Source organism: Pseudonaja textilis, chromosome 4 (genome assembly GCF_049901715.1).
Source record: "Pseudonaja textilis isolate UNSWEBS1 chromosome 4, rPseTex1.2, whole genome shotgun sequence".
Taxonomy (NCBI): Eukaryota; Metazoa; Chordata; class Lepidosauria; order Squamata; family Elapidae; genus Pseudonaja; species Pseudonaja textilis.
Genome location: NC_141993.1, coordinates 34,691,079 through 34,705,691, shown reverse-complemented (window position 1 = coordinate 34,705,691; position 14,613 = coordinate 34,691,079). Strand labels below are relative to the sequence as shown.

Sequence of the window (14,613 nt, the reverse complement as noted above, 5' to 3'; positions counted from 1 at the left end):
TATTAACCTAGGCCTCCTGGGGCTCTTCTAAGTATTAGAAAACCAACCTTTTAAGTATCAAAAAGAAACAATAGCTAAGCAGTGACAGCCTCTCTGCCTCTCATTCTTTCTCTCTAGTTTAATCCTTTTAATTTCCCTCCTTCCAACACAAATACCTTTGGGGTTCCCCACTCACATATCTTGACATCTCCCATCTATTTAATGAAATCAGGCTTAAAGCAGTCCTGCCACTTGTTCCCTGCTGCTATTACTAGAATTCTGACTGGTGCCCTGCTGTGTGCTTGCCTTTCTCTATGTCTAAGAAAACTTTTCTTTCTGTCTTCAACAAAAGCTGACTGTCACCCGTCTGTCTTTTCCAAAGAGTGTAGGCTCGCTACATCTTTTCTTCTCTTCAAAATCCGTGAACATGTGTCTGCATTTTCTTTTTATTTATTTTTTTAAAGTCTCTGGTTGTGCTTGCTGTCATCTATATTGCTAGTGTAAGTTGTGACAATTGGTGGCCTGATTTTTTTTTAGAGCTGTCTTGTTTTTACAGACAGAAACATAATCTTCTAAACAGGCCAACTCCCAAGGTGAACATGCACAACCATAGAACAGACAAATGGCAATCACACTGATGAGCTGCTTGGCTGGGAGGTGGGGGTGGAGAGCAAGGGACAAGATAGAACAAAATCCAGTTTTCTGTCCCATCCATCTTCCTGCACAGAAACACAGCAAAAATAACAGCATTTATATACCCGCCATCCTGAAAACTAGATCAGCAGAAACACCGCATTTCTCAGCTAAGTGTGAATTGATTGCTTTTACAATGCATGCTGGAGAAGAAACAAACCAAAATTTGTCTCAAAATGCGCTTGTGAACAGGGTAGTAAACAGGAAATAATAAACAACAAGAGAAAGACATATCCCAATACAGAAACCCCCAATGCAACAGTGCATTCTTCAAATCTGCAACAAAAGGAACAGGCAGCAACTTACTGGTCTTCTCAGGCTGACAGGTTAGATAGGGCCTTCAGACATGAGGGTCCATTTTGAAACCCCCAGAATAATTCCGTAGTTAATTAAAAGCAGATTCTTTGTCTGACTTCACAACGCAATAGTTGCTTAATTTATGAGGTAAATCACAATTCTCTATATCTTCATGCAAATTTCTCAACTTTAAACCAAGGTTTTCAAAACCACAATGAGGTACAATTTGCTAAGCCAAAACCAAACAAACCACATTATGCCTCAGAATAAAATATGAACTCATTAAAGGAGTTTATCAGGATTTGTTCCCAATTAAACATTTCAAACTTCAAATTAAGTCTCACTGAATATAAGCATAGCATTGCACTGTTGACAAGCACAGAATTGCTTTGCTGCAGAGATCTCTGAAGAACCACTGAATCCTATACATGTGGTTGCACAGAAATTTTGCATAAGACGTAACAGATGATGGGCTGAATTAATCTTATTATAAACTTCTGTTTCAGTTATGTTGATACAGCTACACAACCCCTTATCTGCTAAGTTGAATTTGGTGTGGGCCAACCCACTGAACTACAAAAACAACCAAAAGACTGGTTTTAACAGAAGCAACATCTGATGGTCTTCACTTACAAATTCAACGTCCAGTCTCAACAGTTATCTCTAGTGGTCCCACGATCCCTGAAGGTGGATCTTAAAGTGGTCCCATGATTCCTGGAGGTCCTCCAAATCTTCAGGGGTCTGAAAAAAAAATCAAAATTATTTGCCAGCCTATATTTTAAAAAATGTACAGGATTTAAATCCCTTCAAACAATTGTGAGAAGTAGTAGTGCAGTGAATACATTAATTTTAATTTTTAGTAAGGTAAAAATAAATACATCCCATACAAACAAAACTCTTTAGGGGTCCTCCATAATTTTTAAAAGTGGGAAGGGGTCCTGAGAGAAAAAAAAAGTTTAAGAACCACTGAGCTATTGAAACGCATTATTTTTTTTAAAAAAAAACCCATGTTTATATAAAGGTTCTTTTATAAAGATTAAAAACATGATTTTTACCTTGCTGTTGGAAACTGATTAGTTCCAATGTAAGACATTAATATTTTAATATACTCTCAGGTCATGAGATGATTACTACTGTCATGCTCATTTTAATGTTATTTTTAAATTAGTATGATAAAAATGCATATATATTTCAAATAATCAAGCAAAATTATATAACACTGCAATGGAAAAATGAAAGCTATTATTGATAGCAGATGTAGAATCAGCTTTTGATTCTTACAGGTCTTTACAGTGACCTTCAAAATGGATTCACTATTTAGTAACAATATGCAAATTGAATCCTTTATTACAGACAAAATAAGATGTATCAAATAAAACCTACCAACCTACAATAATATTCAATGTTTTACAGAAACAACTTTGGGCTCCTATTTTTTCTAACATCCATGCCTTCATATCATACCTAATTTTGTCCTTCAAAGCAACCCTAAGACGTGTTAGAGAACATCCACCGTTCTTAGATAGAATGAGCTGTGTCAGGTGATAATATGGAGTCCAACAACTTTAGGATGCTTTAGCTATTATCAGAAAGGGTACTAGAACAGAAATTATATGTACATAGAAATATACTTTCCTGTTGGTTTATGTCTAATATAGAGTTACTCTAGACTCCAAACTTTTACTAAAAGTTCCCAAGCTACTGGCATCAGTTGCATATAGTATGTATGAAGCCCTTCAGGAATCTCCTTCCATTTTCCAAGTATTAAATTCACAAATACTGTGTAGTTCCACACTGCACTCCCAACCATTCTTCTTACTTCAGATCTGTCAAAATCCTTCTTTAAATGCAACTAGGATGATTAGCAACATGTGTTTTTCAGATGTTTTGGATTATGGCCTCTATAAGCCAAAAGTGGTAAAAAGATTGCAGATTGTCCTTGTTTAACTCCTATTCATTTAGTGACTATTCAAACATATTGTATGATGGCATTGAATGAGCATTAATTACAACTTCATAATTTAGAAGCCATTGCAGCATCCCATGGTCACATGATTTGAAGCCTTCTCTGCTGGTTTCCCATAAGCAAAGGTAATGTGGAAGCCAGCCGGAAGTCACAAATCACTTGATGTCCTTGCTTAATATTCCGTGCAGTCCTCACTATTGACAGTAATTGGGACTTACTGACACTGCCATCACTAAGCAGCATAGTCTGTTTTGTTTTTTGTTTTTTAACTTACACACATATTATTTCAAATCCAAATTAGCATTGCTAACCAAGGACAACCTGTATGATGTTCCAATCTGTAATCTCATACTTTTCGATATGGTTTTCTTAGACAAGGATCAGTAATCAATTTCTTTATTCATTATATTAAGAAAGTAAGAATTTTGGTTAAGGAGGAATGCTCACATTTGCTTAAAATCACCTTCACACACCCTTTTGATGTCTCCGAGATGTAAAATGTGACTTTTATTTATTTATTATTGTCACCATACAAGCTTAGGAAAAGATTCAGCTTTTTCAAGGCGGTGGAAATAAAACACGCCTTTGACTTTGGATCCAAAGCACAGCACACACACAATGATAAAAATATTACTAATGAAGGCATTTTCATGAGACTTAGGAATCGCACTGATATGAGTGTACAATAAATATAACTTCCATGAATCTTTACAAGGGTGGGGATTTTGCTCACTTCTTGAAACATCTTAACTGAAAGAAATTATGGAAGTTTCCTCGGGGTAAAGTGGTTGGATTTAGGGAAAACTGTACTGAAAAAAAAATTATTATTATTTATATACTTTCTAATTTCTTTCTAATTGTGTTTGTGGCTGTTGTTTGCTTGGGTTTTTTTTGGGGGGGGCGGTTATGGAAGAAGCTCTTTGTTTAGTTTCTTTTTAAAAAAATTCGTCATCTTGTGTGAGAGTTCTGAGTACTATTTGCATTTATAGTACATAATACAAACTAAGCTGAAGTTCTTCACTTTCCCCCAACATTTAACCTAAAACTATAATTAGAAACAAATATCATGGTTTAAAGAACCACCTTTTATCCATCTCCCTCTTTTTCTTTTTGGCTTAGTTTACCATCTAGGCTGCTGAAGAATTCTAAGAATTGGAAAGCACATTGTATTTTGTGACCTTCAGTTGACCTAATAAAGACATTACCTTAATAAGGCTTTGGGAATATAATTTATGCCCTAATTCAAAAAACAATTTCCTCATAGCAGCTGGAAAGACTAAACAACTGCATGCTTTGTTCTAAAAGTATATTTAAAACAGGATTGTTTATTCATGTGTATTTTCAATTGTATGTGCCAGGGCAACTATTCTGCTTACATCATGCAGGTCATTATATATCTATAGCTTGGAGGAAAATAATTTTGTTTTAGCACTGGAAGGGGGGGAAAGGGGAAGGGAGAAGGGGGAGGGAGAGAAATTCCAGCTTATTAACACAAACTTAATGTAATTCCCTTAGGTGCTTAAATTCTGCTTATATCAATAGGTATGGACTAGGGGAAGCGGAATTACAGAAAATGGAAAATTTTAACATATTATGACCTCAGGCTGAGTTTCAAAGATGCAGGATCTGGGGAATAGCCATTACTTTAGAAGACATGCTCAAGATCCTGACAAAACCTGAAACCTGGGCCCTATCCAACAAATGCAATTCAGTGAAAAGCAAGGTTTTACATTTAGGCAAGAAAAGCCAAATATACAGGTATAGAATAGGTGGTACTTCGCTCAACAGCGGTAACTGTGAGAGGGATCTAGCAGACAACACATATGAGCCAGCAGTGTACTACAGCTGGCAAAAAAGCCAACACAGTCCTACTGTATCAAAAGAATAACATCAAGATCATGTGAAATGTTAGCACTGTTTTATACTGCACTGTTAAGTGTCTATGGAGATTCTCAGTCATCTAGGTCATGGTTGTCCCAAAGATGGTTTTTCAAGAGGCAACTGGACTTTCTGGGTTTTCTTTGAAGATGTTTTGTTACTCATGCAAGAAGTTTCTTCAGCTCTAGCTGGATGGTGGGGAATGGGAGGATTTATACTCCTTGTAGACAGCTTGTCATTTGCATTTACTGCATTGCTAAGACCACACTTGAATAATGTGACCAGTTTTGATCACTATGATACAAAAAAAAATGTTAAGGATAAAGTCAGAAGCATATTTTGGTGATCACAAATTCTGGGCTAAGGCTAAGCCACCTAAAACTCTATATCTCACTGCTAAAACTCAACATAAAATACCTAAGCATGTATTTCACAACTTGCTTCAACATGGGAAAAAGCCTAATCCTCTGTACCAGACAAATTGTATAAGAAAATAAGGCAGTCTTCTGTTAACTCAATTTCCTAAACAAACTCATCTGGTGATAAAAGATGACCCAGATAAAGGCAGGCCCCAAGCCACGTAGGGATAATCAAAAGGAACCTTTTACATTTGGCCTGGAAACAATTGGCTACCAAATCAGTTCTTTCAAAATATTATTATCAATGTACAAATATCTTCATATGTGAAAAGATCAGTTTTGGTAGCCAATTGTTTCCATGCAGATATACACTGTATGGAATTATTCATCATTTGGTCCCAGCAATTAGTAATCCAGCTAAAATAACAACTCTCGGGCAGGACTAATGTAAGAGAAACTGTTTATACATAAAAAGAAAAGAAGGCTGAGAAGGGCTGAAATGAATTCAAGTTATTTAACAAGCTTTCCTCCTTTTTTTCTACATTTAGCTACCACAAGAAAATTCTCAGTAGTACAATATTTAACATACAAATATACAATCATTAAATTGGTTCAACCTAAGCTTCATGTTAACCCATGACTAATTCATTTTGCATATTTTGTATATCACTTTGTATAAACCACAATGGCTATATTCACACATTATGCTAAATCACAAACATGGGATTCTATAACAGAATGTAATTTTGACACATATTCAAAAATTAGTTATCTATGGAGGAAAAATATTGCTTCTCTTCTGAATGTACCATGCTCACATCCCACTTTCATGCCTTCTATAGTAATTTCAGAACATTTCATGAAATCTAGCTTAAGTCAGCACAAAATGAAAATCTAACTCTGAATATCACTGTCAAAACCCTATAGCCCTGTATTAAAAGGCATACAAATATTTTTTTCAGTCTTGGTGTTGGACTATACACCTCTTTTATCCCAGGGAAAATAAATCATCAGTAATGTCTAATAATGATTGATTATTTTGAAATTTCTGTCTTCTAAGAAGAGGATAAGAAAAAAAGTATAGTACCCAAAAGCAAAGTGGCCATTGTAGGGGAGAAAAGGATAAGAGAAAATGATAAAGTGATTTTAAAAATTCACATCAACAATCAGTTCCCAGATCCAGATTTACTACTGTGACAGTTTTACATAGTTTCTATCAGGGCCAAGTATCTATACAAGCATAAATAAAACTCCTCTCTTCACACATACACACACATGGCAAGAGGAAAGTCATATGCTTTGTTTTATCAGCCATTCTGCATGCACATCTGTATATATTCATGTACTCATTTTGAATGTGTAGTGGAAAATAAAGTAACTTCCCAAGAGGAAAAATCCTTAAGAAAAGTCTCTCACAGAGTTTGTCAGAGGAAACATCTGTTGTCCCCTGTGGAGGTTGAAAGACTAGGGAGGAAAGGAGAAAAAAAATTCAGCCAAAACTAAATTAATAATAATAAGGGGAAAAAAAAGAACTGCAGTAAATATTTCTTTGCAAGACGATGTTTGCAAACACACATACACACAGAGTGCAGAAAGGAAAGAAAGACACAAAAATTATGTGTACAAATGAAGATATTGCAATTATGATTCCATGCTAGAAAATGAAGTTTATAAGGGATTAAACTAGTTTCAAAGTTTATGGACTATGAAAATGGAAACATCACACATGGACTAATAGTTCTTGTAAGAGAAAACATCTGTTCGAGTTATAAGGTCAGCAGGAAACGAACACTCTTTAGTTTGTCCTTACTGGTTAAGCTTTACATTTCTTGCAAGAACTTATGTCTTAACTTAGTGTTAGTGAAACTTATAAAAATATTCCAATTGCCTTTCAAGTAGCCAAACACCTTACAATTACACCCCTTCCTGTGATACTTCCTGGTTAACTCCTAGCCATAGTTATCACAGAGGAAGTACATTTTTCTACCATGCTACTTCAATCGGTTCACAAGATAACCAATATTTAACTGTCTTTCACTTTGTCTATTATATCTAATCTTCTGAATAGCTTTCATATTATCTACTTGACAGTTATACACAAAACATCATCTTTGGACTCTATCTTAACCCGTTGCACATCAACTGACAATAAGCTGTCACTTACTGCCCTTCCATGTGACAGTAGATTGGTGCTCTCACCCAAATTTGGATGGAAAAAAAGGTTATCATCTCTGTTATCCATAACAGGAAAGCTCTGTTAGGAAACACAGGGACTTCTTTTTGAAAATCAGAAGACACAGCAAAGACGGAAACTCTCTTGTTTTAATGATAAAATACTAGTGTCATAGACTGGGATATATTTTTTCTTAAAACAATTGCTTTTCAAACATTTTCAGTATTTTTTTTAAAAAAATCTGTGTGTGTGTGAAAGAGAGAGAGAAAGAGGGAGAGAGGGAGGGAGAGAGAAAGAGATTCTTTATTATTATTACTAGACTGACAAAATTAAAAACTGGAATGTAGATGGCTCTGGGACTATACATATTTCCTGCAACTTGAATGACAACTCCCACAGGAAACCATGATGTAAAACTACAAATATGTCATGGTTTGCTTCATATACAGGAAATGGTAATGGCTTACCTCCTAGTAAGCATTATTTTAAAAAAATACTTGCATTAAAGAGTAACACTTTTCTTGTAAAGGAATTTATCTGACAATATTGATCTACTGGGCAAATTATCTGACAAGATTCCTTTTATCAAAATGTTGTTCAAATATCATTAACCACTTAATACTCAGTGCTCTAAAAGCCACTAGATTATTTAAACCCTGGCACTGCATATTAAGCAGCCATGTGCCATTACTCAGAATTACCAACTACACAGTCTGCACGGGCAATTGTTTTTTAATTTCTTAACTAGTACTCAATAAGATCTAGAAACAAACCTCTGTAACTTCCTTTTCCACATATGGCAAATGTAGAGAAGAGGGATGAACACTTCACTTTTTTAAAAGATCTGTTCTGAAGGATGTTCTGCAGAGTAAGTTATCTTTTTTTTCCTGTTTTTCCATCAAGAGTCCCTCAATCTGATGCCCTCCAGATGTGCTGCATTGCAAATCACATCCAACTTCAGTATGGCAGTCCAAATCATCTGGAAGGCTCCAGGTTCATTTCTAGTGAGTAGTTTGCTCCTGAGTTCCAAACAAAGAAAGGCATAGGCACATCTTGAAAAGCAACCAAGTAGCCCTGGAGATTTATCTGAAAAAAATATACCCAGTGCAGAATTTGTAGAACAAATAAGGATGTGCTCTACTTTAAAAGGTTCACAGACTTTACATCTGGTAAGGAAAAAGAAACAAAGCCACAATTTTGTCTGCCTGGGAGTATACATTAGGCACAACACATGTCAAATCAGATGTGAAAGTCTAATAATACTCAAACGCTAGCTTATCATTCCTTCATTACAATTTAGTACAATTCAGGGAAAGAGAGTGCCCTAAAAATCTTTTTCACCATCATACTATACATATGTTGAAATATGAGGAAGAAATGTACTTGACATGCAATTAAACCAGCATGTGGATCTTATTCCTCCTAAAGGCTATTATTTGATTTCCTGCTCTCAACCAAGCAATGAAAAGATTCCAAGTTTAAATGCAGCTGAATTAGATCATTCTTTGGGGTGGTCGCATCTTGGACTGGAAACCAGATGGAGTGTTTTAAAAGCCTTTTGTAACCGAACCAATTCACCAAGTTGCTTGGAAACCTACAGCTGTAGTTGTTGCTCTGGGGCAAGATTTAGCCTAGTTTTTACTGAATCTGACAACATTTGCAGACACTACCATCAGCAGAAGTAATCTTTTAGGCAGTGACTGGTTTCCATTGTAGGAGAGGGAGCTGTTATGGCAACAAAGCAAAGGGAAGTCTAACTTGATTCATACCAGTTTCCAGCTTATTTCACTATATAAAACTAATAATAATAATTGGTGCATGCTATCCTTATCTTTATCTTTAATAGATTGTGATAAATTGACATATGGACAAACTGAAACATTTACTAAACTGTGGAGAATATGTAAAAAACAGAAGGAATAGAGCCCTATAAAAGTTATTGACGGACCTCCAAATAGTCTAACCACAGAGTTTGATATTTAATGTCAGACAATTTCCTAAAGAAACCTCTCTCTGACTCCCTCCAAGATCTCCAAGGGAGGCTATATAAATGTGCTAATAATCATATGATAGGAGGTAATACACACCAATTGAGTAAGTTGAAAGGTCTTTGTGTAAAATACGTAACTTTGGGATTTTACCTCCCTCCCTCTTTCTTTCTCTTTTTTATCTTATGAGAACTGTTTAAGGTAGGTATACCCATACTCTGAATGAAAGATCATTTCAATATAGTAAAGCCATAAGCTTACAGGTCAGGTTAAGGAAAGGAGGGTAGCAGTATCTCCTGGGTGTGTATTTACTTTTATAATTAACACTGGGATACCTGCAGTGGCTCCCATTTCAATCCTTTGGGAGCAAGACCTAGGTTGCAGAATGCTGAGGAATGCTTATAGCAAAGCTGGAAATAAATACTATTTATATAACCCCCTCTGCCCTTTCCCCTCTCCCCTCACTATGTGTGAGCAATGCTAGCGATGCAAGCCTTGTGTTCCCATGGGCCATGTGGACATCACAGCCTTGATTAATTGCTCAGGGGGGGTGCTTGGGGGGGTGCCATTTCTCTGCGGACCACCAAAATTTTCTCACAGACCATCAGTGGTCACTAGCCCACTGGTTGGCAACCACTGCTCTAAATGGTTTTGAGAGTATCCTACTGAGACAGTTTCATGAATTGGGAATTGGAGGTACCATTTTACTGAGGGCTGCTTCAGTGGATGTTTGTTGGAGGAGAGATTCCTAAGCCTCTCCTGTGAAGTGTGCATCCTGTCCTATATCAAAGGGGGAGGGGCGGTTTAAGGAGTCACCCATGTCCTTGTCACCTCAACTTGTTTGACCACTGCAATATGTTTTACACAGAGTTGTGCTTAAAGACCACTAGTTCAGCTAGATCAGGCTGAAGGGCATTCAAATGCAACTCAAGGTACTAGTTATTTACAGCCTTATATGGTATAAGGACCATTTACTTGAGGGATTGCCTGCTTCCCATTGGATCTGCTTGACCATTTTGATCCTGTAAGGTTGGTTTGTTCCAAGTGTCTTCAATTAAACTATCTATCAGTATACCTTCTCTATTGTAGCATCTACACTCTGGAATTCCCCTCTCCCCCACATCTGACAGCTTCCATCCTGCTATTGTTTCCAAGGGTCTTGAAGACCAGGTTCTTCACCCATTCTCATTATCTTTTAGTATTTAATTTATCTCTCTTGGTTTAATAGTTGTGTGCCACCCAGAGTTGTTGAGAGTCAGACAGCAATAGTACTTAGCCTTATACAGCTTCATAGTGCTTTACAGCTCTGTAAGTGGTTTACAGAGTTAAATTACTGCTCCCAACAACCTGGGTCCTCATTTTACCAATCTCGGAAGGATGGAAGGCTGAATCAACCTTGAGCAAGTGACAATTGAACTGCTGACAGTCAGCAGAATTAGTCTACATTCTAACCACTACATTACAACAGCTCTTGCTACAAATAAGAGTACATACATGGCTCTTGCATATAAATTTGATTAATCAATTCATCAAGGGTTCCTTCATAATGTAAAAACCAAAACACAAGCAACGTTTAGAGACAACTTTTCAATCTATCTGCTATGAACAGAACAACATTTATGCCTTACACATTCATAATTTGAGGGTTTTCTTGGAAAATTTCTATGAGGCATCCAAGATTGAGGGACTTATTTGGGCCCTCTGTATGTTTCTACACAAGTAGTTTTACCTTTTGTTTTACTATTAGGGTTGAATCATCTTCTTCCACTAGATCAGTGTTTCTCAACCTTGGCAATTTTAAAACTTGTGGACTTCAGCTCCCAGAATTAACAGAACAACACAATTCTCCAGCCAGCCTTTGGCCCAACCATCTATCAATCAAAACTGGAGCTGAAATACAATATATCTGGAGATTACTAAATTATTGAGATCACAGTAGGCTGAACACTTCTAAAAATTAGCAGAAATCTGTATAAGACAGAATAAGAATCAGAAAGGAATCTATCCTTCTAGATCAGCGCTTCCCAAACTTTTTCAGTCCACCGCCCCTTTGTGCTACAAACTCATCCTCATTGCCCCCCACCCAGGGGTAGGATTTAAATTTCTGTGGGTGTGGCCTAATTTGAGGGCGTGGCTTCCTGGTCATGTGACTGGGTGGACGTGGCTTGCTGGTCATGTGAATGGGTAGGCGTGGCCAGGTGACTGGCAATCCAAATACAAGTGGTCCTCACTTAATGGCCAGTTGTTTAGCAAGTGTTCTAATTTATGACTGGCCTCCTCAGAGCTACTTGACCTGTTTCTGGAGTTTTGACAGCCATACATACATACACACACACACACACCCTTCTAACCCTGCTGGAGCAGGTCATTGGACTAGAATCAGCAAAGCATCTCTGATTAGATTCTAGTAGTGAGTAAAATCTAATCAGAGATGCTTTGCCGATTCTTGTTGATTTGTTTTATTTTTATTTCTTTATTTTATGTTGCTGAATTGCCTTGACATGTGTCCCTTCTTGTGCACAACCCAGAAGCTTTTGTGATTCTTTGCAGCAAAAATTACCAACCTCTGACTTTGCTCGTCTTTTCAAATGTGCCACCACTGCCGTGTTTTAGGTGCCAACCCCGCAGGTCCACCCCACTGAGCCCACTGCACCGGAAGGACCTGCCCAAGCAAGTCCGAGCAACACAGTGCACCAAGTCAATGGGGCGAGCCTGAGAGAGGGAAAGAGAGAGAGAGAGAAAAGAAAGAAAGAGAGAAAAAGAGAAGGAAGAAAAAAAGAGAAAAGGGAAAGAAAGAAAAAGGGACAGATGACGAAAGAGGGGGGGATGGACGGAAGGGACAGAAAGAAAAAGAAATAAAGGAGGGAGGGAGGGAGGAGAAAGATAATGAGATATCTATTCTAGTCCAAACACCTGCTCCAGCAGAGTTAGAAGGGAGTGTGTGTGTGTGTGTGTGCGTGTGTTCTTCTTGTAATTTATCAGTACATTTTGGTTTTAAATTGGCACTTTAAAACATTGGAGAAAAGTATTTTTTTAGGGTGGAGATCTGGTCCAATGGATCCTGTTTAAAGCCTCAACAAAATGTGAGAGCTTCCTGATAGTCTTGACCATATTTTGTCCACAAAACCTTTAATAGAAGCCAAAGATGTTTCAATGTGGAAAAGGGCCTCAGTCTAAACTAGACCTCATTTCAATCAGATACATCAGGTCTCTGTCTCTGTCTCCCTCCCTCCCAGACTGGCTTTGCTCTACTTTCCCAATGTGCCTGCGGGGCCGGGTCTTCAAATATGGATGGATGGATGGATGGATAGAGAGACAGAGAGACAGGTAGGTAGCTAGGCAGGCAGGCAGGCAGGCAGGAAGACACTTTTGGGTGGATGGATGGATAGGTAGGTAGATAAGTAGGTAGATATTGGTAGATAGATAGATAGGTAGGTAGGTAGGTAGACAGAAAGATAGGCAGGCAGGCAGATGGGCAGGCAGGAAGGCAGACAGACAGACAGACCTTTTGGATAGATGGATGGACAGACAGAATGCAACAGCAGCAGCACTTTGGGAAAGTAAACCAAAGCCACCATCACCACATTCAAGATGCTGGCTCCGGAGTGGTGCAATAGTCAATGGGGTGAGCCTGCAGTGCCGGCGCCTCGAATGCCCCCCTGCCACCTTTTAGCACCCCTCTGCCAGCCCCCTTGTGGTTGCTAAGAAGCGGCAGGGGGGCATTCGAGGCGCTGGCACCGCAGGCTCACCCCATTGACTGTTGCACTGGAGAGGCGCAAGGGGCTCAATGGGGTGAGCCTGCGGAGCTGGTGCATCAAATGCAGTGGCGGCACATTGCGAAAGTAGAGCAAAGCTGCCTGCCCTGGGCTTCCTCAACCTTGCCCTGCTCCAGGAAGGAGGGAACAGCACCACCCTCTACGATGTGAGTGCTCCGAGAGAGGGGGCAGCTTGGGAGGCTGATCCCTGGCAGGAGGGGCACCCTGTGAACTTGCTGTCAGGCATGACAACTACAAAGAGGGGCGGGCTTGGCTGAGCAGGATCCTGGATATTGGGCTTGTGGTCAAAGCTCCCCTTCCTCTGCCTCCCCCTAGATTAGAGGTCTGCAACCTTAAACACTCAAAGAGCCATTTGGACCTGTTTCCCACAGAAAACAAAACACCGGGAACCCCAAGACATGGGTGGGCGTGGCAACTCTATGTCACTCCCACTGAGTCACATGATACCCCCCCCCAGGTTTGTGCTTTTGTGTTTTCTATGGGGAACAAGTTGCTTTCTCTCTCTCTCTTTGCCCTCCCTCTCCCATCTCTATCTTTCTCCATCTATCTTCCTCTCCCTCCTTTCCTTCTTCTCATCTGTTTCTCTCTCTCCCTCTTCTTGCTCTCTCCTCTAACTCTCTCTCTTTCTCTCTCTCTATGCCTCTTCCTCCCTCCTTCTCCCCCACTCCCCTTCCCAACTCCCACACCCAGGAAATTTGGCCACGTTCTTTCTGTCTCTGGAAAGATACAAAAATAAACCTTGCATTCCAAAAGGAGTGACAGTCAGGCTGTTACCTCACAGTGTTACAAGGTTGCTGCCTTAGATCGCTGCTGAATCCTTGCAAAACTGGGCAAAGGCAGAGGGGAGCAGACAGAGCTGAATTGAACCGAATCTCTCTCCCTCCTTTTGTATCTGTATCTCTCTCTCCCTCTCTCTGTGTATCTCACTCTCTCGCGCTCCCTGTCTGTGTCTCTTCTCACTCTCTCGGAAAGCCTTGCATGCTCTCCTTGGAGTTCTTCCCTGTCCCCTTTTCTTTCTTCCTTTTGGAAATCTAGGCTGGCTGAAGAAGAAGAGGAGGAGGGGGAGGACGGAAGCCTCCACTGTGGCTTCCGCTCATTCCTCAGCTAGCCCAGATTTCCAAAAGGAAGGAAGAAAAAAGGATAGCAAAGAGCCCCAAGTAGAGCACGCAGGACTTTCCAAGAATGTGAGAAGCTTCTGTTCTTTCTTCTTGGCGAGTTTTTGGAAATCCAGGTTGGCTGAGGAATGAGCGCAAGCCATGGCGTAGGCTTCCTTCCTCCCTCTCCCCTCCTTCTTCTCTCGTGCTCACCCTTCAAGCCCCACCACAGCTGGCTCCATAGCTGTTCATTGCTCTTGCAGCACCTGTGCAGCACACTCAAATTTAGTGCACTTTATTCCATCCCCTCTTCAGCCTCCTGGAGCCCATTACAATGCGGTGCATCGGAACTGCCGCATTCGAGGCGCTGGCTCTGGAGCGGTGCAACAGTCAATGGGGTGACCCTGCAG

The 14,613-nt window shown here is 39.4% G+C and overlaps 1 protein-coding gene across 7 annotated transcripts in view; it reads right to left on the bottom strand.

Moving 5' to 3' along the window:
• CTBP2 (C-terminal binding protein 2) overlaps positions 1–14,613 on the bottom strand; it is a 239,604-nt gene that overhangs the window by 105,475 nt on the left and 119,516 nt on the right. For all 7 annotated transcript variants that reach the window (XM_087932551.1, XM_087932552.1, XM_087932557.1 and 4 more), the window contains one exon: positions 1,603–1,710. The gene's annotated coding sequence lies outside the window, so the exon portion shown is untranslated. The remainder of the gene's footprint in view (positions 1–1,602; positions 1,711–14,613) is intronic.